We start from the raw sequence: 24,857 nt of genomic DNA, 5'->3' as shown, positions 1-24,857 counted from the left end.
TGATTCACCAAAACCTCTTCCTGCAGCACGTGGTTTTACTTTGGAGATCACAGATCAAATATTTTAAGGAATGCCACTTATTTGGTAAGGCAATTGGTCAGATAGAGACTATTTTCCAAGCAACAATTTTGCAAGGACTCACAGACTGTGATACAACTGTACAATTTTTAAACCCATATAGTGATATTTCTTAAATATAAGCTTTGCCCAGTAATTTTCATACGGCCTTCCTTTATGTCTTTAAAATGAACAGCTGGTCATCAGCCTGCTTGAAGATATCCTGCCCACACACAGGACAGGCCCAGCATTTAGAAAAACGTTACAGCCTGAGATGGTATCACTTCAGCAATCACATACATTCACAAATTGTATACAGGCTGGCACAAGCCCTTTCTCAACCAGGGATGACGGGCAATGGCTCCTTCAACCTTGCAGAAGCTCCATTACCCAGAGGACAAAACATTCTGAAATAGCCCAATTGTCACAATCAACACAGCTGTTCAGTGAGCTGCCAGTCAGCCTAAAGGTCTAGCTGACTATCATCCAGAGGGATGTTTGTGGCCCAAAAATGGGTACCAGGAATTTTACAAGGACAAGAAACACACAGAAAATATGTCAAGCCTCACTTTTTTTAAAAAAAAAAACATTGTTAGAAATTAAGAAAAAAACCCACGCGTGTTATCTTTCATCTAGGACCTACAAAAATCCTGAGAGGGAGAGGTATTGTTTAGAATAGATCAAGGAAGTATAACTAGAAAAGGGTGAAGCTGAGCAAAGGAAAAATTGAGGCTAGATAGCAGGAAAAATTTACCTTAGGGTAAGTTAGTGTGTGGAACAGTCTTCCAAGAAAAGTGGTTGAACTCTGATTGCTTGGGGATACTAAAAACTAGGTTGGGTAAAGCCCTGCAGAATAGACTACAGGAAATATTAGCCAGGGATGGACTATCAGCTCTTCTCTGCCTCTATTTTGCATGTGATCCTATGAGCTTATGAGTCTGTTCTCTCCTTGGGATGTGTGTAAAACTCATTTGTTTTAATGGAGGGGACATTGGAGGGGACAAATATGTACTGGCACGGTACAGGTTTTCTATCTCTGACTTCTCTTTCTCTATTATTTTTTCCCTTACTGGTACAAGTTGGCTAACGTTCCTGGAGACATGCTGATATGATCAATGGTTATGTGATGCAAAACAAGGAAAGAAACAAACCAAGACCCATGTCAGGTTTAAGTATCACTAGAAACACAGGAAATGGCATAGGATAGAGCAGGGGTCTCAAACTTAAATGATCACGAGGGCCACATGAGGACTACTACATTGGCCTGAGGGCCACATCACGAAACCCCCCCAACTGACCCCACTCCACCCCTTCCATGAGGCCCTGCCCCTGCCCCACCTCTTCCCAGCCCCCATTCCAACCCCTTCCCCGAAATTCCCACCCCAACTCCACCCCCTCCCTGCCCCCAGGGGGTGCAGGAGGGCTGCAGGGTGCGGCAGGAGGCTCAGGTCAGGGGGTCGGGGTGCAGGAGGACTGTGGGGTGCGGCAGGGGGCTCAGGGCAGGGGGTCAGGGTGCAGCAAGGGATCGTTGGGCAGGCTCCGGCCCGGCGCGCACCAGGGGCAGGGCAGGCTCCCCGCCTGCCTGCCCTGCCCCTGCGCTGCTCCAGGAAGCGGCTGGCACCTGGGGGGGGGGCGCGCACAGGGTTCTGTGTGTTGCCCTGGGCGTGCCTCCAGGCACCGCCTCCGGCAGCTCCCATTGGCTGGGAACGGGGAACCGCGGCCAATAGTAGCTTCGGGGGAGGTACCTGGAGGAGCAGCCAGGGCAATACACAGACCCCTGTGCCTTCCCGGTGTGCGCCGGGCCGGCCAGAGCCGCTCTAGGTAAAGGCTGGGAGGCCGTGGGGAGCTGGCGGGCCGTGGAAAATAACCCTGGGGCTGCATGCGGGCCACGTGTTTGAGACCCCTGGGATAGAGGTAGGAAGAACACCAGGAAAACGGAAAAGGAAAATCAGAGTCAGGAAAGAAATTACATTTTTCTATCTTCTTCAAGGACGTTACAGAAAATAGGGGTGTGAGGGGAGGAAAGGAGCTATAAAAATAAGTACTTAATATTCTCTATTTCCACAATTTTTTTGCCTGAGGAGACTGATGTACATCTCTAAAGGGGTGGAATTGAAGTCTCATGCTAAAACTCTGGCCACCTGTACAGATTTATAATTATTGTTTCAGTCCCTGAATATGCATAAGGGGTCCCTGGATTAGTAAATTTTATAAATTCCATAAACACAATACATGAATTAGTGTCCCCTTTTCCTTGGAGATAACACTGAGTTATAGCAATCACTACATGTGAGATATTAATCACAGAATCATGTAAGAGAATCCAGAGTTTGAAAAGACTTCCTATGGTGTGACACAGGCAGGCCCGGGCATGAGTATTACCTCTGTGTCCAACCATCTTACTCTTTCACCAAAAGGGGTCATGTGTGGTCTCTGCCAAAAGCTAAGAACTAGCTAATCGTCATGGGTTCTGCAAAATGTTTCTAAGGGAAACGATTTTAGAGTTATGTAACATGTAGGCTATAATGTTCCAAATCAGTTGGGAGCAAAACCTATTCCTGTGGGGGGTGGGTGGGAGGAATGTCTGAGAGCTGACCTAAGCAACATGAGGAAAGGGACATCTGTGCGCTGTGCTAGTTTGCATGTACAGTCTGGGCCAGACGCTGGTTTCAGCATTTACAAAGACAAAAGAACCCAAATAAAAGTCTCTCACTAGGGGCCCGCTGGGTCAAAGGACAATAATCTCTAACAGTCTAAGGGAAGGAGAAAGTGGACAAGGAGACATCCATTACAGAGGAGGGATTCTGACACAGGGGTGTCTCATGAAAGATAGATCCCAGTTTTCAGAACTGGACAAGTGCTGTAAAAACAAACCATTGAGTGAGAAACACCTTATCAGACAGGAAAGGAACTTGTTAATAAGTAGGGGCTATATATTGCCTTTATGCTTTTCCTTTATCTGTGACCTTATGTTTCCAAACCCTTATACTTGCTTTTATTTTTGAATCTTTATCTCAAGCTCTTTTAAATAAACTTCAATTTGGTTTCACTACAATCCTGCCTCAGTGCCATATGCTAAGGAGAGCGCTGAACAGAGGTGAAACCAGTGAACTGTGGCACTGTTTCCACTGAGCCAGTGGATCAGTGTATACTGCGGGTGTCCTGAAGATAGGGAACTGGGTATTCAAATGTAACAAGTGGGGTGTGTAAACTGCTATCCTGCAGAGGGAAAGAGAGAAGTCTGTGGAGCAAGTGTCTGTGTGGACAGCAACCAGTGGATGAGGAAGTTTCCCGTAGTGGGCTCCCTCTGACTGTACGCAGGTGGCAGTGATTCACCCTAGACATTTTGAGTAATCCTGAAAAGCATTGCATAGGGCCTACCCAGTCCTCCTCGCTGGGATCAAGACACGATTGCTCTCTAATACACATTTTTTTGTTCCCAGTGATGGGACTTCCACCACTTTGGGGCAACTATTCCACAAGCTTATGGGATCTCACTGAGGCAGTTCTTCCAGGATATTCAGAGACTATGTTCTCTCTTTTAATTTCATCGCTTTCCCTGGTAGTTCCCAGCAGAACTTCTGGGTCCTTACATGAGCTAAATTTTTAGACACAGGCGTGATAAGCCTGAAAGAGCCAGTCCTTATTGCCTCTCCAGCTCCAAAATATGCAGGCTACACCATTTTTGGGAAGAAGCAATATGCACTCCTTCCTGCCCACAGCTATCCAAGAGCTGCTCAAAGCCCTGGACCAAACAGCTATGTTTCCCTGATAGTATGCTCTCTTGTATTCCAATCAGAAATGGGTGGGATTTGTAGTGGCTATTGCAGCCCTTTCATTGTTTAAGGATTCTGTTCCACTGCCCTGAAGATGCTCTCAATTTATCTTTCCCTCACTCCCTTGCTGTCTCTTTCAAGTTCAATCTATGAAGTCACTCTTATAATGGAACTATTCTTTTTTTGTTAACAGAATCCAGACCCTGCTGTTGGTGGGAACTAGAGCTAACGTCAGTTTCTCTCCAAGTTGGGGAAGGGGGTGAGAGGGTAAGTGTGGAAGGCGAGCAGGTATGTAGCTATAGGAGACAGTGGATGTATGCGTGAGAGGAAGAAGGTGTATGTGCACATGTGCCCAGTTGCAGGAGATGGCACATGGCTGGATTTGTGGCCGGGAGACAGCTGTAATGTAGAAATGGGTGTGTGAATGGGGTGGAGTAAGTGCAGTAGATATAAAAGTATGTGGGTGGAGCAGATATGGTGAAGAGTGGGCATGTGGATGGTTGGGAAGCATGGTGGGGAATCAGTACTTGTTTGTGGGTTCACTAGCAGATCATACTACTGGTATGGCATGGAGAGACTAATACACCAGATTCTCTGACTTTTGTTAGCACCATTAAATTCTCTCCACATCAAAGCAATAATGGGATCACCAAGTAACATCCAAGTAACATACAAATAACTAACCATTCTCCTCATCTGCACTTCCCACCCACTCTCATACACCAGGCCACATGACACCTGCCCCCACCTGCACAGCCATACACCCTCTGCGTGCCAGCCATTAGTGACATACATCACCCAGAGAAATACATCTGCTCTTGGCTAGGGGACACAGAGGAAAATGGAAGCACCTTTTTCAGATTGGGGAGCTGGGCTTCGCTTATCAAAATCCAGTCAATCACTTTCCCCTTCACTTCTGCATCCCTAATTTGCCACCTGCAGCTGTAAGCTGGAACCAAATGTACTGTATATTATACATATATTCACAGGCTATGTGTGTACACACACACACACTCACTCTCTCTCTCCCCCACCCGCCTCACTGTGGATTGTATTAGAAAGTGCAGTCAAGCATGAAATGGCCTTTTGAGGCCTTCAGCTCAGATGTGCCCTGCATAAAACAGTTGTTTGCACTAGTGCCTGTGGGGAGTTGGGTTCGGGGGGTGCACAGTACTTAATTTGTAATGAAAGAGGTGCCAGGGCTCAAGCAATTGTTTTTACATTCATAACTGATTCAGCAAGCCCAGAGGCGCTTGGGCTCAGCCCTGGCACAAATTAAGCATTTGGAGTGTATCTAACAAGAGCTGCAAATCTGTTCCCTCCCTATTCACAGTGCTATTTATTAGATATGCAGAAGCCATTTTGCACCTGTTATAAGCTACTACTTTGTCTTCTTCCAGAGCTCAAAGAAAAAGCGGAGAAGCAACAGTAACGCTAGGAAGAGCAGAGATCCAGAGAGAAGCCCCTTTCCTGCAGAGGGTCTGCCTGCATAATTCAGCTCCTCCACTCCCTGTTCTACAGATTGCCTGCACCCCTAGCACTACAGGTAAAACAAAGAAGTCGAGATTTTAATTATTTTTTAAATTATTACATCTATTAGAGAGGGACCAGAACAGCTCCCAGAATTGCTGGAGACAGTACAAAAAACTAGGCCTAACCCCACACCTGAATTTCATGATGAGGATTTCTGTATCATAGGCTGAACCAGAACCTAAAGGCAAATGGATTTTGAAGATAGGGGTTGCGGAAGGGGTCTAACTTCAGTCCCAAACTCTGATTCAAGTGTGGTGGCTGTAGCTCACCTCTAATATTTAAAGCATTAAGAATTGATAACGGGTGGGCCAACAAAAGTAGGAAATCACCTCTCAGCATACAAAACACCCCTCCCTCTCCTCCAGGCCAGGGCTGAAGCAAACTAGAGATGAGATATGTGCAAGGGGAGAAGTTTACCCTGCAACTGCCCATGCCATTCCTATTCTGAGGAGAGAGGGGGGGGGGGCTTTCAGGGCTGTCAATCCAGGCTCATTCACCAGACCACCTTTCATTAAAAATTAAAATAACTCAGTAGACTTGCGCTTGGATTGAGTGCTAGAGTCCCATAGGGATCCTCAGGATGTGCTTATGACACAGTCATCCAACATTCGCTAGGGTTAGTGTTAGCTCTGTAAACATCACATGAGTACAGAATGGCCACTTGACAAAGTCCCCCAGTTAAAACGTATGAGTTTGAAGAGTGGCCAATGGCATAAATACATCCCGTTAATCTTTACCAGATGATATCTGCCCACCCTCGCCTTTAACTCAGAGGTGTGACCAGTGACCACTACAAGTTTCAGTGTATAATGCTATATCTATGTAAGCAGGATCTGAATAAATGCTTCCCTGACAGCTAGCTGAGAGGGGAGAGACTTTGGGTGTGTTTATGTAAATGCAGCCGATGAAGTGAGCTGTAGCTCACGAAAGCTCATGCTCAAATAAATTGGTTAGTCTCTAAGGTGCCACTAGTCCTCCTTTTGTTTTTGCGAATACAGACTAACACGGCTGCTACTCTGAAACCTATGTAAATACAGTTTGCTCCTGCCCTGCTTAGATATGCAGCAGATAGAGCAGTCTCAAAGTAATCAACTTTGGCTAGTGTTGGGTTACAAATCACCTTAGTACTGAATGCAAGGGTAGTGAAATACTGTTACCAATGTTGTAATTATTGTAGGAATACAGGAAAGCAGGACTGTGCTTAACCTGTCCCAAATAAGGGGGTCACTCTCAACTGACAGAGCCTTGTTAAGCCAGGGGCTTGAATGCTAGAGCCCTGTGAAAGTAAGAGGGGTGGGACCAGGTGTCCCAGCCAGGAGGTGTGGGCTCTCCCTAAAGGGTCCTCCCTGGACTCATTAAACCTGTTCCTCCCCACTGTTCAAAGAAAGAGCTAAATAGGCTTCATGAGAAGCCTCTTTGTTATTTTAAGTGCTCAATCAGAGCTGAAACTATGCTATGGTAAGAGTGGATTTATGCCCTGCCTGTTAAGAGCTAAAAATCACTGAGAGCTGAAATTACTTGAGATGGGGCTGTGTTTCTGCCCAGCCTCCAAAGAGCTGAAAATTACTAAGAGACTGATGTACAGAGGTCACAGAAGAGAGGCAGGTGGCAGCACTAGTTGACTGACAGTCAGCTGGTGAATGAGTGGCTGGTGAGGTGGAGAGGCGCAGCATGCGGCCAGCAGGGCGGTTGGCAGAGAGGCATGGTGAGCAGGCAGCTGGCGGAGTGGTGTGGTGAGCAGGCAGCTGGCGGAGTGGGCCATAGCAGAGCCGTGCAAAGAGGAGTGGTGAGCGAGTGCTCAAGCAGCAGAGCGAGTAAGCTCCGCTCCCTCCATGTAGGGTGGGAAGTGAACTCTGCAGATGCACCTCTGAACTCTGGGTCTGCACTGACCAAGGACAGCAACTGTGAGTGGGGTGTAGAGAAGGGTCAGGCACGTAAAAGACTTTTGGGTTGCTAGACTTAAGAACATGAGGGGAAAAGGACACTCTCCAACTTACTTGGGGGTGGGTCTTTTACTCATGGTTTGTTTATGAACCCTGGTTGCAGTGTTTTCCCAAATTAATGCCCAGTTACTTCCCTCATTTATTAAAAGTTTCTTTTCTACACTCACACTCGGTGCTTGTGAGTGGGAAAGTATTGCCTCTGAGAGGTGCCCAGAGATGGTGTGTCATTTTCCCAGGTTACTGGGTGGGGGCTCAAGCCGGTTTTGTGTTGTATCGATGGAAAAGAACCCCTAGATACTGAACCCAGCCTTGGTTGCTGCTGGCTCCACCTGGCAGAAGGGTTACATCTATATCCAAGTGCCTTGGCTGCTCAGATGAAGATGGTGTATTGCACTGTGGAGCCTGTAGTCTCCATAGGCTGCACTTCTGAATTAAAAAGAATGATTGCTGCAATCTGATATGCAGGCTGTGTATGAATCCTAGCAAACACCCCTTCTTCCCCCATCACAGAGAGCAGCCCGCAGAAAGGAAGGAAGGAAGGAAGGATTAGCGGACTGGTGATGACTTACTGACCTTTCACCTCTCTGCTACAAGTTTACATTCCAAAGCAATCCCTTGTTCTCAAAAGTTGTGCCTAGCCACTGGCACCTTGGTGGACTTTGTCAAATTAGTGGATGGGTCTCAAGACAGCTCCTAGTGGTCAGGTGGCCACATTACACAAACACAACATAAAATATGGCCCTCAGTAATGATTAAGGTCTGAATGGTCCATGCAGACTGGACTCTATCTCACTCCTAAGAGTGGCCCCTCTAGGTTAAGGTTAAGGCAGATTGGCAGGAGTTGTATTTGTGAGAGAAGCTTGTAGAGCTATTACCTCACCATACCTGAGCACTTCATTCCTCAGGGCTGTCAATACTGCACCAAATTTAGAAACATTTTGTAAAAGGAATATACCTGCACATACCATGCAGGCAGCACTCAGGTGTCCAGCTCTCAGCTGCATGTGGGAGAAGGCCAGGGAGCCAGCTGGCCTGGAACTTGGGCAGCAACAATGCCAGTAAGTATCATGTAGGGGTGTGAGTGGAGAGAAAGGAGTGTTTAGCTCTTTCTCAACCACAAGCATTAGTATTGCCAAGAACTCAATCACATATTCTCTCTCTCACACACAGTCCCAATAGCTCTTTCCATATGAAACAAACAATTGCTTCTTTGACCCTCTAGGCAGCAGCAATCCAAGGCAAATACTTAGTGGATACAAGTTACAAATTCAGTCCATCTTAGTGGTGGATTCATTTCTTTCATTCAGTCCTTCTTTCTCGACTCCTGAGCCCTGCTCTCCTGACCTGTTCCTGGTTCTAGCCTTCCTACCTTTTTCCTGATCCCTGTCCCTGGTCTCAGACTCTGACCCTTGCCTCAGTTTGCTGACTCCTAACTTTTGACTCCTGCTCCAATCACCAGGTTGGACCACCAAGCCCTAGTCATGACACCTAGATCCTAGAAGACAGATACCCACAGCACACACACAAAAACCCCTCTTAAGAGGCACTAATTTGTCCCCCCTTCTGGGACGCTCAGCAGTGACGTCAAGGATTGAATGGGCCCTGGAGACTGAACTATGCCCTCAACCCTGAAAGTGAGTCTCTAATGGTTAGAGTAGAGGCATTACTGATGAGCAGAAGATAGGGGAAATCTGCCCAATGCTGACCCGGTCCTGGAAATAACCAGAGGGCTTCAGGCTCTGGGAATCTCAGTCCAGCACCTTTCACTGCAAGTTTCTGCCCAGATATGGTGCTCACGCCAACACACAGCAGTGTGCAGAGACATCCTGGATGCCCTGATGGAGTTCTGATTGCAGTGGCTGGGGGAGCTCACTATGCCCAGCAGGGGTGCCAGATTAGGGAGACATATTTGCAAAGACAAAAAGATAAGCTACATTTATCAGCCACCCCAAAGCCAGGAGCCATGTTACTGTGAGCTTAGCAGTGGAGAGAGAGAGAGAGAGAGAGAGAAACCAGGCATCACTGATGCAAAGCTGCTGACATATGGCCAGGGATCTATGAAAGTCAATATGTTATTAGGAGTGATTAGCTTCCCAGCCCTCTGCATTGGGGCCCTGCCAGCTTTAATTTTACACTTAGCAGCTAAAGGAACAATTCTCCCCTGTTCCTCCACAGCGCCCTTCAGATACCTCCTAGCAAGACAGTAATAGGCATACTCTTGAAATCAGTCACACAAAGCTAACATTCAAGGGCTGCTTTATTCTCTCTCACTTGCTGTCTTATTCTCTCCATTCTTTCCTGCTTTCTTTTCTTCTCCACCTCCACCTGTGCCTCCTCTTGCTGCCTCCCCTACTATAATCTCTTGTCTCGCTGTTTATGTCCCCTTCCTTGTCCTGGAGAGAGCATACTGAAAGCTGGGGGGTGGGGGAAGAGGGGCGAGGAAGAGGAGTCCATACTCTGTGAAAAGTTGTGTTTAAGCCACAGGTGACATGAATTCAGTGGTTTCAATCTGTTTCCCATTTCGATGCATCCACTACACGAAACCACTACCAGTTTGCCTGAATCAGCAGAGTTTCTAGTGGAAAGTCATTTCAAGCTGCAAATAAACAGTAATAAGTTGTCCAAAAGGGATGCACATTTAAATACTTCTCAGGTAGCAAACACCACCTAAGCAGTAAAAGTGCACTCACATGATGAAGAAGTTACTCATCTTGTGCAGTAACATTGGTTCTTCGAGATGTGTCCCCCTCTGGGTACTCCACTGCAGGAGTGCTTGCATCCCTGAGCTGCTGATCGGAGAACTTCAGTAACAGTGTCCGTTAGGCCTGCACATACGCTGCCTCCCCTTGTGCCCCACCATGAGGCTAGTCAGTGTGCATGGGCTAACCCACCTCAGTTCCTTCTCTGCCACAGAGTCACTGACAAGAATTTCGAAGTAGAGGGGAGGAGGATGGACTATGGAACACCCATACATCTCGAAGAACCATCGTTACTACACAAGATGAGTAACTTCTTCTTGAAGTTGTGTCCCTATGGGTGTTCCACTGTAGGTGACTCCTGAGCAGTATTCCCACTGGAGAGCTGGGACTTGGGAATCAGGTCAGTTACAGATGACAGTACCGTGGAGCCGTAGATAGCATAGGAGGCGGAGTCCCTAGTGATCACATAACGTTCTGCGAGAGTGTGGACTGACATCCATGTTGCTGCTCTACAGATCTCTGAAATTGGGACATTCTTGAAGAAGGCAACGGATGAGGAGATTGACCTTGTGGAGTGTGTACGAAGAGTATCTGGGAGGGGTTATACTGCAAACTTGGTAACATTGTCTAATGTAGTTTGAGACCCACTTGGGAGAGTCTTTGGGCTGATATTGCTGAGCCCTTGGATTTTTCCGCAATGGACTGGAAAAGCCTAGGGGACTTCCTGAAACCCTTCATCCTGTCCAAGTAAAAAGCTAGGGCTTTCCTGAAGTCTAGTGTGTGTAGTATAGCCTCTCTGTTGTCTTGGTAAGGCTTGGGGTAAACGGTTGGAAGGTGAATCGATTGATTAATGTGAAATGAAGAGGCTACCTTGTGAGTGGACCTCAACTGGTGTTGATGGCCATGGGAATTAATAGCGTGCAACATAATAGAGTTGGGTGGAGGGTGGGAGAAGAGGAACGGAGTCTTTCATGCTGGGACAATCTTTTTTGTCTGCCCGCTTGTAGGTAGGTGCCACCGACAATGGCGTCTGCCAGATGGTTCTTGCTAATGGGTAGGGGGATCTTTGAGGAAGAGGATGGAGTGGAGTATGTCAAGGAGACAATGGTGGGTGTCCTGGACTTCCTCTCGTGGTATTTGGAGTGTGTCCACCACTCTCTTCACCAGGTGCTGGAAGAGGCAAAAAAGTCATCTGCCAGAGATGGCAGGGGATGCATGATGGCCTCATCCAGGAAGGAGGAGGAGGATATGGTCCTTTGGTGTCATTTCTTCCTCAACAGAACCCTTGTGTTCTTACATGGATTTTTTCTGGAGGTTCCAAAGCTCGGGAAGCCGGGGCCAAAGGGGTGTGCCTTGAAGGTTCTCAGGTGGAGCTAGAAGCCTGAGAGGCATGGTGCAGCCCAAAGATCCCAGTATGGCCACTGGGCTGGGTGGTGGTACCCATGGGTCACCATACCAAGATGGTGGTGGTGAGGCCATCTGAGGGCATGCTCGAGGACTCTGTTGCTACTGGGCACCATAAGGAGTCTGGGAAGAGTATTGTGATGTCAGCTTCACAAAATCACTATCCAAACCCTCACTGGAGGGTTGGGGGAGAACGACAGGGCAGCGGCAAAGACTCCCATGCCAGTCGAAGATGCGGTGCAGAGGTTCTGGCACCAAGAAGAGGCATCTCCGGTAAATCCAATACACAGAGGTCCCCAAAGTAGCAAAGGCATTGGGAATGCTCATTTGCAAAGAGGTAATCCCTGTCTCAGGAGAGGCACTCTTGAAGCCTAGTGAAGAGGGCATGCCCCATGTGGGAAGGGTCCCCAGCGAGAAGGAAAAAAATAGGGAAAGAGTCTTTTTTTAGGGAGAAAAGGTAAGAAAAGGGAAAAACTGCAACTAGAACTACAACTAAGAACTAGGAGGCTAACTAACTATAGATCAAAATAATGGTCCCTAACGGAGTGCGAATAGCTTTGTCTCTAGCCAGGGCAGTTGAGAAGGAACTGAGGGGGCTTAGCCCGTGCATGCTGACTAGCCTCATGGTGGGGCACGAGGGGAGGCAGCACATGTGTGGGCCTTATGGACACTGCTACTGAAGTACTCCGATCAGCAGCACAGGGACACAAGCACTCCTACAGTGGAGCACCCATAGCGACACTTTCAGAAGAAGAATCTGTGTTACTGGGAATACAGACCCCAAGCATTTCAGACATTTTTAAAGCACCAGTTCAAAATGCTATCTCCAAGAATGAAGAAATGCTCAAGGACTTTGCCTATAACCTGAGCAAAACCTTCATGTGGCTAGTTCCATTTCACAGCACACCTCTTTCCACTCCACACACCAACGTGTCAGCCTTTTCTTTTTGCGGATACAGACTAACACGGCTGCTACTCTGAAACCTAAATAAAAATGGTATCTTACTCAACAGACCCGGCCCTTGGGTTACATCTCGACTTGTGTGACAAAAATACATTCTGACAGCTTTTACTTCTGCTAGCTCTTCAGAGCCAGCACAGCTGAGACAGTGAGCTAGGGACTATTCCTTCCTGTCCATCATCATCAGATATATCTGTGCTAACCAGGGGAAGGCAATGGGGACTTCAGAGAAGTCACTGAGGACCTAATTTGACCTGCAGAAATATATTATTGTGATGATGCATGAGAAGGAAAGAACCCAGCTTGACTCTCAGATCCCATCACTGTCAATTAAAAACAGAAAAAAAAACCTGAGCTGGAATCACTGAGGCACAAAAAACATGGAACTTCACAAAGCCATATCTACCAAGTCACTTTTCAGGGTAGAAGCCACATTAAGACACTTATAGCCTCCATGATGTAGGGCAAGTCTTTTCCAAATTCTAGGAATATTTTAAGATAGATAAGGCATTTTTAAGGTGAGATTATATCTGAAACCTGGGAGACAGTGTCCCTTTCATTCTTACAGGCTTAGGCAGAAAAAAAAATCAAGTTAAACGACACAGAATAAGCCAAAATGTGAGCCAAGTTTAATAATTCTAAAAATTATATTGAGAAACTTTTGCCAAATTCCTAAATATATATTTGAAGAAAATCCTCACACCAAACCCAGAACATACCACACTAACTGTCCAAAGCAATAGCCAACAATTACATAGGACATACACACACAAAAGTGGTTTATGCTTGTGCTCCCGCTATTGGTTGTGAGGTTTATTGCCTGCACCACTGAAATAGAGCAGCTGCATTCCAGCCCAGAAACAACTGTTTAACAGGGCACAGCACTGTTGTATAACAGTTTAGGAAAGGAAATTAAGAATGCCTCATACCAGTAAAACAACAAGAGTTTTGGAGGAAGAATTTAACTTCCCAATCTGGACTTTAGGCAGGATACAGGAGTTTGCACCCCTTTTCCAGTGACAATTGCAATGGGATCTTTAAATGTGATCACAAATGGTCACGACCCTGGTTTTGTATCTCATCGAGCACATCTTGCAGCACTACACTCCTTAGCACTGTGCTGAGGCACTGGTTTCATACAGACTCGAGGGAAAAGCACTATTCATATTCATTACTGAATGAACAATATTTTATGCAGCAAATTGTATTTTCCTTGGATTTCTCCCATCCAAGTACCCACTGGGCCTGACCCTACTTAGCTTGCCAAAGGAAAAGAGCCCAGAATAAAAGAGAACACAAATAAAACCATTTTTAAATATCTGCTTGAAAATGACCCATTAAACTAGAAATGAAAAGTGTTTTCATTAGTCTAACAAAATGTACGACAAGTAATATCACTAAACTGCAACTGGATGGGTTTTATTGTACTAGTAAGAACAAAGACATTCTGCTTCTTTAAAGACTTCAACCTGTCAAAAAGTTATTACTATCATTATTATTTGTTAAGCACACAGAGAATGCATTCCTGAAGGAGACCCAAAGCAATTTCTGAAATGGGTGATAATGACCCCAAAAAGAGAGATGCAGCCCTAAAGGAAAGTAGAAGATGAGGGAGGCTGGGATGGAAGCTGGCTACAAGGTGTTCAAGCAACCACTTTTCAGGAGGCCTAGCTCATTGTTGGAGTAATTAAATAATATTAATAATCATAATAAATTAATATTTCTGAGGTCAGTACTGTAAACTGAAATAACTAATAAAGGTTTGTGTAAACTAGACCAGACTGGGGTCACTAATTTTCAAAAGGCTTGATACATTTATTTTTTAAAAAAATAGTGAAATTTGTTGAATTACTGTTTAAAAAAATATGACTTCAGCTTTAGAGGAGTGCAAGTAAGTTGGAAAACCAGGCATGATGGTTTAATTGGCTGGAACAAAATATGAACCAACCTGAACTTTAACTTGAAACTCAAACCCAGCCCGTTTGTTTGTTGGGAAGAAGACGGAAGACTGACTACCTTATTCCCCATTATTCTTCCACAGTAATAACTGCTTCTGCAATTCTGGGTTCCAAACATAAGCAGAGTATAGTGAGAAAAAGCTATTCTCTCAGTATGTTCAGCTCATGCCAACAAGAAGTCTCCGACATACCCACCCACCCACTTCTCAAGCCATGAAATATTTCTGCTCTAAGGCACAGTGTTTTCAAACATTACTGTGAATACTTAAGAGCCTTTTTTTACAAGGTTTCAGCTCAAACTGGATGAAATTTCAAGGAGCCTGTTAGTCTTATGAAACCTCCACATTTTGAGTGGAAAGCTCATAAAGTTTCCAAGAAATTTTAGATTGATCTGAACCAGAACCTGAAAATAGGCCCCCTCCAGTCTTGGATCTGAATCAGAGACACCTATTTGGATCAGTAGTCTCAAATCCCGCTCCCTTTGGACCTCAGGCTTCTGGGTTTTATCTGCCCTCTAATATGAGCCTACTGCCCAGATCCTGTGAGGTTTACCTGTAACTAGTCTACAAAGTGGGCTATAGCATTCTAACCAGAGCTGGGCTTGGCATGTGAAGTTTCCCACCAAAAACAAACAAAGGGGAAAAAATAAATTAAAGGAAAAAACCCCCTCAATCCATAATGAAAGGTAAATGTTAGATGATAAACTCAGTGTCTGCTCTCTCCAGGCTGCACTCAGAGGGATTCTGTCTAATGAGGAGGTGTAAGAGCATCAGGCAAGGCAGTGGAAATATTTGCAGACAGAGAAAACTGTAGCTGGTAAATGTTAGTGTTAGCCCTGGGAAGTGAGGAGTGTGGGGCTATCGCCTTGCTGAAGCTTGGCAGGTACGCAGGGGAGCCAAAATGGAGCACACAAGCTCCTCAAGCCTGCTCCAAATGTCACTCTAACATTTGCAGAGCGGTGCGTAACTGTTTGAGGAAAAATTTCCGACAAGAAGGTCAAAGATGGAAAAGTTACTTTTAGTCAAGCAGTGTAATGAGAAAGGCATGGGGCTCTGCCGAAATGGCACTTCAAGAACTCACTCCCCTCCGGCACCTCCAGCTTCATTCTTTCCCCATTGGCATTAGCTGTTGTGGTCTGCAAACTCTGGTGTTGCTTTTAAATTGAAACAAGCAACCTTTGTTTAGGTCAAGCAGTTCAAGTCCACTTCTTATAGTGAGAGGAGAGTTTAGTCTCAATGGAATTTTACACCTTTGATCTCTCTGCTGAGATAGCCAACAAAGACCAAGCTGTGGTAGTGGTTTCATCCTATTCCTGTTCTACTGGGAACTGGTCTCAGACCCACCTACTCATTTTGTATATGCCACTGAACATGTTCTGGTCACTACTGATCCAAGATGGAAGATATTTGCTTTGTGAGTTATACAAGTTACTCCTGGGGGAACTCTGCACAATACAGAATTTTGCAGAAATTAATCTTGTGCATGCAGAATTTCCTTTCCCCACCCACAGAAATGGGCTGCAGAAATGTTGGCTGCCACTAGGGACCACTGGACCTGGCAGAGCTCAGCTTGCAAATAGAAGAGAAGGCCAGGGAGAGGGGAACTGGAGGGTTCCCAGAAGTTGCAGTTCCCAGCACACCCTAAAGAAAGGAGGCGACGGTGAGCAAGAACCTCCGTGCAAGCCTGGGACACAGAATCAGGCTCTCTCTCCTTCTGTATCCCTGGGCTCTAGGAGGATAGGATCTGTGAGCGTTTGGGCCAGGGGGCCCCCGCCACTGGCCTCTGGGTGGTAGGAGTAGCGGGTGTGAGCGTCCAGGCTGGGGTGGGGGGCACAGCAGGGCTCTGGGCGGTAGGGGCTTGTGAGTGTCTGGGCCAGGGGGCATAGCTGGGCTCTTGGGGGGAAGGGGTGCAAGTGTTTGGCCTCCTGGCTGCGCTCTGGGGGAGTGGGGGGAAAGGGAGGGAGCAGAGAAGCAGGAACTAGGTTGTAAGGTTTTCTTTAACTCTCTACTCCTGGGAGAATGTGTGTGTGTGTGTGTGTGTGTGTCTGTAACAATACAGATATACTTGATGACAGGCATTTTGAAATAAATTACCAAAAGAACTGAAACTGGCATGATATATAGCGTTATTATTGTGCACAGAATTTTTATTGTTTTGGCACAGAATTTCCCCAGGAGTAAAATGTATTGGAGGCAGTATGGTCCCCTGGATAGGGTGTGCTATTGGGACTCAGCTAATCAGGGTTCAGATCCTGGCTCTGCCACCAACACACTGTGTGACCTTGGGCAAATCCCTTAATCTCTCTAGCTACTGTCAGAGACAGGATACTAAATGTGGTGGAGAGCTCCTTACCTCCAGCCTCAGTGATCCCCCGGGTCTTCTCTCTAAAGCACCTCTGTGCCTTTCCTTCCGCTGGAATGACCTGATCAGTGCCCCATGGAACTGCCACCATGCAACTCCTGAAGACTCACCTTACTGTTGCCAGCAGTCTGTCTGGAATATAAGGCCCCATTCTTCTTACAGACACCCACATGATGGTGGGCTCTGAGGGTAGGGGACCATCAGGAAGGCGTTCTTTGCTCCCCTAGACTTCACAGAAGAGGATGGACATTCCACTTCAAAATCTACAGTTCTAGGGGATCCACTGAAGATAATCGTGCCTCTGTGGTACTGCCCCTGAACAGCCAGGCTCCTGCAGCAACTCTGCTGCCACGGCCTTATCTGAGCACCAGCTACCCTTCAAATGGGTGTCTGCAATATGGACCGGGAAGCAGTAATTTACATTCATTGGTTTGGCCTGAGGATCTGGTGCGAGGAAGAGTCCGGCAGAGACCAACCAGGCCCCCAGCTCTTCCTCTGTCCTGATGCCCCACCCCCTATGGAGCCTGAACCCTGCAGAGCCCTGGAAGAGATACTGCTAATATGGTCTGGAGCAAGGGGGCAGCAGGTTGCGGAGACAGCACTCCCTCGTTCCAGGCCATTCTCAAGCAGCAATGCATCCATACAAATTCAGCTTATGGCACCGGAAGAGGTGGGGGAGTACGAGGCTTTACTCTGTAAGCTCTTTGTGGGCAACTAGGGCCTATGCGCACCAACAACTAGGATGCTGTATTAATAAATGATAACTCAGTATTGCAAATCCTGTGACCCAGAAGAAGTCACAAGTGAGAGTTCAGAAGACTTTTGATGCATTACATCTGTCACAAGGGGGCGGGGGGGAAGAGAGAGAGAGAAACTAGGCAGAGAAGCAGAGTAATTATTAAAATGAACGTAAGGCAAACAGCCCCACTGTAAACTAAAAATAATATTCAAAAAGCCTGGCAAATAAGTCAGATTTGGGGAAGTGTGATGGAGCACAGCAGGTAGCAATTAGGAGGATAATGACAACATACAAGCGGAGAAAAAATTACAGTATACCATTTAATTTGGGGTTCCAGACTGCACCTTCCAAATTTAAATTACAAGCTAAACTAAGTGGTGGTTATAACTCCAGGAGGTGGGGGAGGGCCCTTCACGTCTTTTTCTTCTCCCATCGAAGAACTGCCACATTCCAAAAGTAAGTTTCACAAAACTACAGATCGGAGGGTGGTGACCTCTTGAAAGTGCCATTCAGATACAGCACAGATGGCAGTGGGGGAACAATTATGCTAATTTCCAGTGGGGTGTTAACGGATGGGTAGGCTGTGTCCATTTCAGCTCCTAATCAGTCACCAGAGAAGTTATGGCAAAGAGTGCTCACCAGTTAACAATGACCAGTGGTCACAGCATTACCACTGAAATTAGAAGAGAGAAAGCACAAACTGGCAGTTTGCATGGGATGGTGGTCGATGGTACCAGGCACAGAGGGGTGAAGAGACAGACATAGATATGGCTTCTAGTTGTACAACATGTAAGTTCTCTGCACACACACAAAATAATGCATCCGATGAAGTGAGCTATAGCTCACGAAAGCTTATGCTCAAATAAATTTGTTAGTCTCTAAGGTGCCAAAAGTACTCCTTTTCTTTTTGCGAATACAGACTAACATGGCTGCTACTCTCAAGCTAGATCTATTGGTCTTTTAAACTTTAAAATAAATAATCCTGCCCCTTGAAAATCCCTCTGCCCTGCAGACTGAATGCTATTAAACAACATTGGTTCCCGTAAAGAAAAAGGCAAACCTCCTTCCTGCAGGACAGGAGGAATTTTAAAGGATAAGAACTAATATCTGCAGAGGAAACTGCAGACTACTGAAGCCCCTAGATTTCACGGTTTATAGAGTTTACCAGAGAGGAGCACAACACAAACTGTCCCAGCTCTGACCCCATATCGGGCAGTAGCACTCATTCTTGGTTGGGTCACTAAGCTTTGAGACTGGCTTTGGCCACGTGCATAATCAGTAAGCACTGATATGATAAGGTGAGATTCAGAGTCACATAGCCCAGAAATACCTATTGCAAGCATTATGCAGACTCATGTATGTTACCTGATCCACTCTGAGCTTAATCCTGGATGACTTGTAAATTCATCAGACAGGCAGTGGTCCCAAACCCAGAAGAAGCTGGTATCTGTGAATCAAACTATATGAACTAGTGTTGGACAAACAGATCAGGATAAAACGGCTAACCAAAACCTTCCACTCAAAACTCAATTTTTATGGCTTGCAGAATTTCAGATTTTTTTCCCCCATAGGTTTTTTTTTAAATAAGAGTGTTGCTTCGTAGTTAGAGCAGGGGAACAGGAGTCTACTCCTGGATTCTATTCCTGACTGCCAACAACTTGCTGTGTGACCTTGAGAAAGTCAGAGGACAAATCTGAAACTTGGGAGCTGAGCTTGAAGTTACCTACGTAAAGAAAAGGGAGAGCTGATGAGCATACACAGCCTCCATTGACCTTGGTTATGTAAATGGTCAGCATCTCTGAAAAGCAGATAGCTAAATCCAAATACAAGTTACCTAACTTTGGGTGTCTGAAATGGAAAATATTGGTCAATGTCTCTGTGCTTCATTTTTGCTTATCTGAAAATAGGGAGAATAATTCCTACTTTTGGAGGGAATTGTGAGGCTTAATTAATGTTAACAAAGCTCTCTGAGATTGGAGGAAAGAAGCTACAGAAGTGCAAATTATTATAACAAATCTGTGGACGCTTAGGACATTTATGGCTGTCGCTGTGCTGCATGCCACATTCACTCAATTTCAGGGCAACAATCAGAATAGAACTGATCCAAAAGCACTGGTCTAACCCACCACTAGAGTAAAGGAGAATCTCTACTAGCTGTTAACAGCATAGGGTTAGGACATATGTTTTCGGTTCTGATTCTAACCAATGGAGGGCAGTGGTACACAAGTACACCAACCAATAACATTATCTGCACACTTCCACATTCCCTGCTTCTAATCAGGACCAAAACCTGAAATAATCAAGTGGCCAATAATTGCTAATCTGGTAAAACTGAAAACAGTCAGAACCAGGAAATCTTGGGGCAAGTTTGTTCTCTTGACATTGCCAACTCGCCCTTCTAAATGAAAAAGGTCCAGAAAAGCTTGAGATAAGCATGTGAACTTTTGAATTCTTATCTACATCCTTTGATGTTCTCTCCCACCACTGTTTAAACTACAGAAGACTCAGATATTCACCCTACCTCAGGCACTTTTGTATTTACTTAAAGCTGAGTTGTGAGAGGGTAGCTATGTTCTGTATTACTTTGTTCAAACCAGAGCTAATGGAAAACTCCTCTGTAATCCACTTCTGTCCATTGTAATGAAGTCCAATGGGATATTTACTCTCCACACTGCTCGCTTACCAGATGTGATGCACTGTGTTACAACATTTTTGATCCATAACATCAAGTTATGCCAGATTTAATATAGCCCATCAGGGGAAGAGAGTGCCACAAACCAGTAATTTGACTCAAACTGATAACTCTATCTCTACTCATCACTGACTGCCATCTACCACACCGTGCCATTTCCAGTGCATCCTCCTTGCTGCCCACCAGGCGGTGCAGCATTTGGGTTAATTGCACTGGGAGGAGTGTAAAAGACTCAGCTTGTGGTGAAAGCCACGAGTGACCTTGGTGTTTTTAAAATGTCTCTTGGTTCTCTACAGATGCTGATCCACCAGGTGGTCTCACTTCAAGAAAGGGCTGGTTCCTCACTTCATAACTCATGCAGTCTTCTCAATATGAGAGACTGAGAAGCAGAAAGAACAGCAGGGCCAGTGCCCCCCAGCACCTTCGTTTGTATTAGTGTAAGCAGCACTAAGGAGATACAATGGGTTCAGGCATTAGTTTTTCACTCACAAAGACCACAGCTCAAATCTACCTTGAGCCAGAAGAGACACAAGTTTTGCAATCTCAACCCAACAACAGGTATTTGTTCACCTCACAGAATTGTCACACTATTATACAGCATGACCAGCAGGGCTGATGAATGGCAGTCTCTGTTCAAGTGCGGGTCAGGCCTGGGAGAGCAGGGGATGCTGCAAGTCAGGAGTAAGGTGCACTGGCCAAGCAGGGCAGGGACCTACATGTAAATACTGCAAATGAGGACTGAGCTCTAGCCCTTCCATTAGGTGATATACTTTTTAAACAATTAAAAGAGAATAAAGGACAGCAGCAAAGATGGATACAAAAGATTAGTTTGGCCATAGTTCTGTGCTGGGAATAGTCACCCAGAGTTAAGAACCAATGAAGAGCAGAGTGATCAAGACCAGAGACAGAGGCATAGCTCTGTGGGCTCAGGAGAGGGTGTGTGTGTGTGGGGGGGGGGGGGGGGAATCTAGCTCCCAATCAGCGTAACAATGGTAATCACATTTCAGTGTGGTTTTTCCATGATCACACAGACAATGTTTGATAGCACACAGTCTGCCCAACCTGAAAGACTGGATTCCCCCACCGTGCATTACTGATCTGTGTGCACATGTGTCTCTCTCACAAAGCATCACTAATCTGCACTCAGTAAACTCAAAGTGTCCAAGGACTGTTCAGCAGCTACCTCTGGAGTAGTTTTAACTCCAGAAACAGAAACACAGCCCATTACAGCAGCACTTTCACTTCTTGCCTCCACTGTGCCACTTCCAAGAGCGTTCAGCAAGTGTAAAGCAATCATAGATTTACTTATTAGCAATCATGGTCTTGCATATTGGCACTAGCTTTCAGGAAGCCTGGGAGATAGAAAGCATTAGAGACATTAAAGAGCCATGGGATAGCTCAGTTAAAGAGCACTTCTATCAGGACAATATAATTGTGTAGATACTTTTCTTGCAGCAGTATTAGCCCTAACAGCTGCTGAGACACGTAAAATACTGTACTAAGGAAAAGAATCTTCTGCTCACACCTAAGACAAGAGAGACACTGGGAGATGTTGCAAGTGGCTGGAGAGATTGACTGAGGAGCGTAAATTACAGGGACTAAGCACATCTGGCTCTGCTCAATCACAGCTAAAATGGAGACAGAGTAATAACTAATCCACAAGTACTAGAAGGGTGCAAAGAAGGAGGGGAGAGGAAGTGGCAGCCCCAGGGATTAGAACAAGAAGGAAGTGGATGAAACTGAGCAATAGGAAATTTTTAGGTTACAAATCAGGGAACATTTCTCAACATTTCTCTGTTAAAGTGTGGAATGGGAATAGGGGGTAGTGGAATCCCTTTTACATGGATCATTTACAACTGGACTGGTAGAATCCCTAGAGAGTATCAGAGAAGAGGAGATAGCTCTTATATGTTGCTGTGGTAGCATAAAGCATGGCAAAATAAGCAGGAAATTGTTTCTGCAGATTGACCCCTTAGCCAAAGGGGTAGCAATTCCATACCTTCCCCACTGTTTGGAGCAGTGAGATGCCAGATACAAAGCAATTCAGTGGAAAAGTTAACAGTAGATCCAAGTGTCAGAGTTTAAGGCTGCTCAGTTCAAAGACAAGAAAATTCTCTCCCTGTTACACAACCCTGAGTATAACAATAATGGGGAGGGGCTGAGCAAGGAGTCTTATATTTGTCAGTCTCTTAAAGGAAGGTCTCTGTATAAGAAGGCCACTATTCCATTACATGGACTAAGTGGGAATAATGCAGGTACAGAAGTAGCTCACATTCCAGGCTGCAGATGATCTGCTCAGGAGTTGCTTTATTTTCTCTCTTGCTCTTTCTCAGCACTATGCTCCTTCAGCAACATCTGCCCTTGTCATAAATATAAAGGGAAGGGTAAACACCTTTAAATCCCTCTTGGCCAGAGGAAAAACCCTTTCACCTGTAAAGGGTTAAGAAGCTAAGATAACCTTGCTGGCACCTGACCAAAATGACCAATGAGGAGACAAGATACTTTCAAAGCTGGAGTGGGCGGGGGAGGGAAGGAAACAAAGTGTTCTCTCTGTCTGTGTGATGCTTTTGCTGGCACAAGAGCAGGAATTCAGGTCAGAACTCCTGTAAAAAGCGAGTAAGCAAGCTAGTTAGATATGCATTAGATTCTGTTTTGTTTAAATGGCTGATAAAATAAGTTGTGCTGAATGGAAGGTATATTCCTGTTTTTGTATCTTTTTGTAACTTAAGGTTTTGCCTAGAGGGATTCTGTATGTTTTGAATAGGATTACCCTGTAAGGAATTTACCATCCTGATTTTACAGAGGTGATTCTTTTACTTTTTCTTTAATTAAAATTCTTCTTTTAAGAAACTGATTGATTTTCATTGTTCTTAAGATCCAAGGGTTTGGGTCTGTGTTCACCTATGCAAATTGGTGAGGATTTTTATCAAGCCTTCCCCAGGAAAGGGGGTGCAGTGCTTGGGGGGATTTTTTTTTGGGGGGGGGGGAGACGTTTCCAAGTGGGCACTTCCCCTGTTCTTTGTGTAACACTTTGGTGGTGGGCAGTGTTTAACCTAAGCTGGTAAGAATAAGCTTAGGGGGTCTTTCATGCAGGTCCCCACATCTGTACTCTAGAGTTCAGAGTGGGGATGGAACCTTGACAGCCCTCTTCTGCACGATTTTCTGCCATTGACACTCTAATGTTTCTTAGTCTGCAGCACAATGACTAGGATGTTGCATCCACAGATCTGAAGAGGCAGCCAGAGAGTTACAGATGGCACAGGCCTTTCAACCGTGAGATCCAGCTTTCAGTCGCTGCTCAGGTCATAAGTTACATAAACTATATAGTCTCACATTATCTAGTGCATATCTGCACGCATCACAAAACTGCCACACAATTTAAACATAATCTAGATGAACAAGGGATGCTCCAACATTAGGACTGAAAGCAACTGGCAGAGCAATGTGGGAAGCTCACAACTGGAATAGCAGGGAGGCTGAATGTCAGGACTGACATGCATTGGTGGAACTACGTGTGTGATGCCCGTACAGCACCTGCCAGCACCATGCCCTTCTTGCAGCTATTTGGTGCCCCAACTGCTCTGAGATCTCCCTTACTTGGAGCCATTGATGACTCCGGCCAGAAATTCCTCCCACTGGGAGATGCAAAGATAATCAAAGCAATACCAAGATGAAGAAAGAGAAGGACTTACACTTCTAGAGAGCACTTCCCACATCCCAAGGAATGCCACACAGCTTTACAAACTATAGACAATTACTTCGCACAGCATTAAAATGCAGCCTCCTCTGGGGTTCAATGTAGCAGCTATTTAAAAGGTTACCATCAACTTGAAGATATTTTTTTAAATTGAGTTAATAGCAGCTGGATGTACTACACCTGCCAGAGTCCCTCAACAATATTTGTAATTTTACAGTCCATGTTCCTGTTTTCTTACTGTCAATGTTTTTATTTTCCCTGTTGTCAAAGATGCATACCAATAACAGGGGGAATTGAAAAAAGAAAAGGAGTACTTGTGGCACCTTAGAGACTAACCAATTTATTTGAGCATGAGCTTTTGTGAGCTACAGCTCACTTCACTGACTATACAGATGAAAAAGTAGAGCCAATCAGAAAATTTCTGCCCCCCCAAAATAACCGATAAATAGGAAATTAAATTTCATTAAATGCGTTGTAAATCTTTTCCTCCCAGTTTTCAAGCAGCTCTAGGAAACAACAAAACATGCTATGCACAAGCTATTGCCAAATCCAGGATTTGATTATCCAAGATGGAAGTTAAGACACCAGGTTTTGACATAACAACTTTACCACACAAGACCAAAAAACGGCACAATACTAAAAGCAACAATGGTGCATTTTATTCATGCTACACCACTTCTCCTTGGAAACAAATGGTGGGAGCAGCAATCATTTGGTCTTCCACTGCTTATGGGGTCCCATCACATAATGTAAATGTGCCAAAGCTTCATTCTGAAGACAGTGACTCTATGGGGGGGGGCGGGGGGGGGGGGGAGAAGAGGCAACTCTCTATCTTTCCAAAACGATAAACCATATCCAAGAGTGAGACACGCCCACGAGTGAGATAGTGCTGCTGAACAGTGCCAGATGCCAGCCACGGAAATGGGAATGTGTTTATGCACCAAGCAGGTGTTGCTTGTCTTCATAACAACATTACACAGTGCAAACTTCCCCCCACACTGCCCTTGCCAGCATGCCTCAGCACTGCCCTCGGCAGG

General features: G+C 45.5%; 1 protein-coding gene across 8 annotated transcripts in view; it reads right to left on the bottom strand.

The window, feature by feature from the left end:
• NRXN3 (neurexin 3) overlaps window positions 1-24,857 on the bottom strand; it is a 1,402,093-nt gene that overhangs the window by 878,275 nt on the left and 498,961 nt on the right. The window lies entirely within an intron of this gene.

The sequence above is a fragment of the Lepidochelys kempii genome, chromosome 6, assembly GCF_965140265.1.
Source record: "Lepidochelys kempii isolate rLepKem1 chromosome 6, rLepKem1.hap2, whole genome shotgun sequence".
Taxonomy (NCBI): Eukaryota; Metazoa; Chordata; order Testudines; family Cheloniidae; genus Lepidochelys; species Lepidochelys kempii.
The sequence above is the reverse complement of the archived record's forward strand: the minus strand, read 5'-3'. Positions and strand labels throughout refer to the sequence as shown.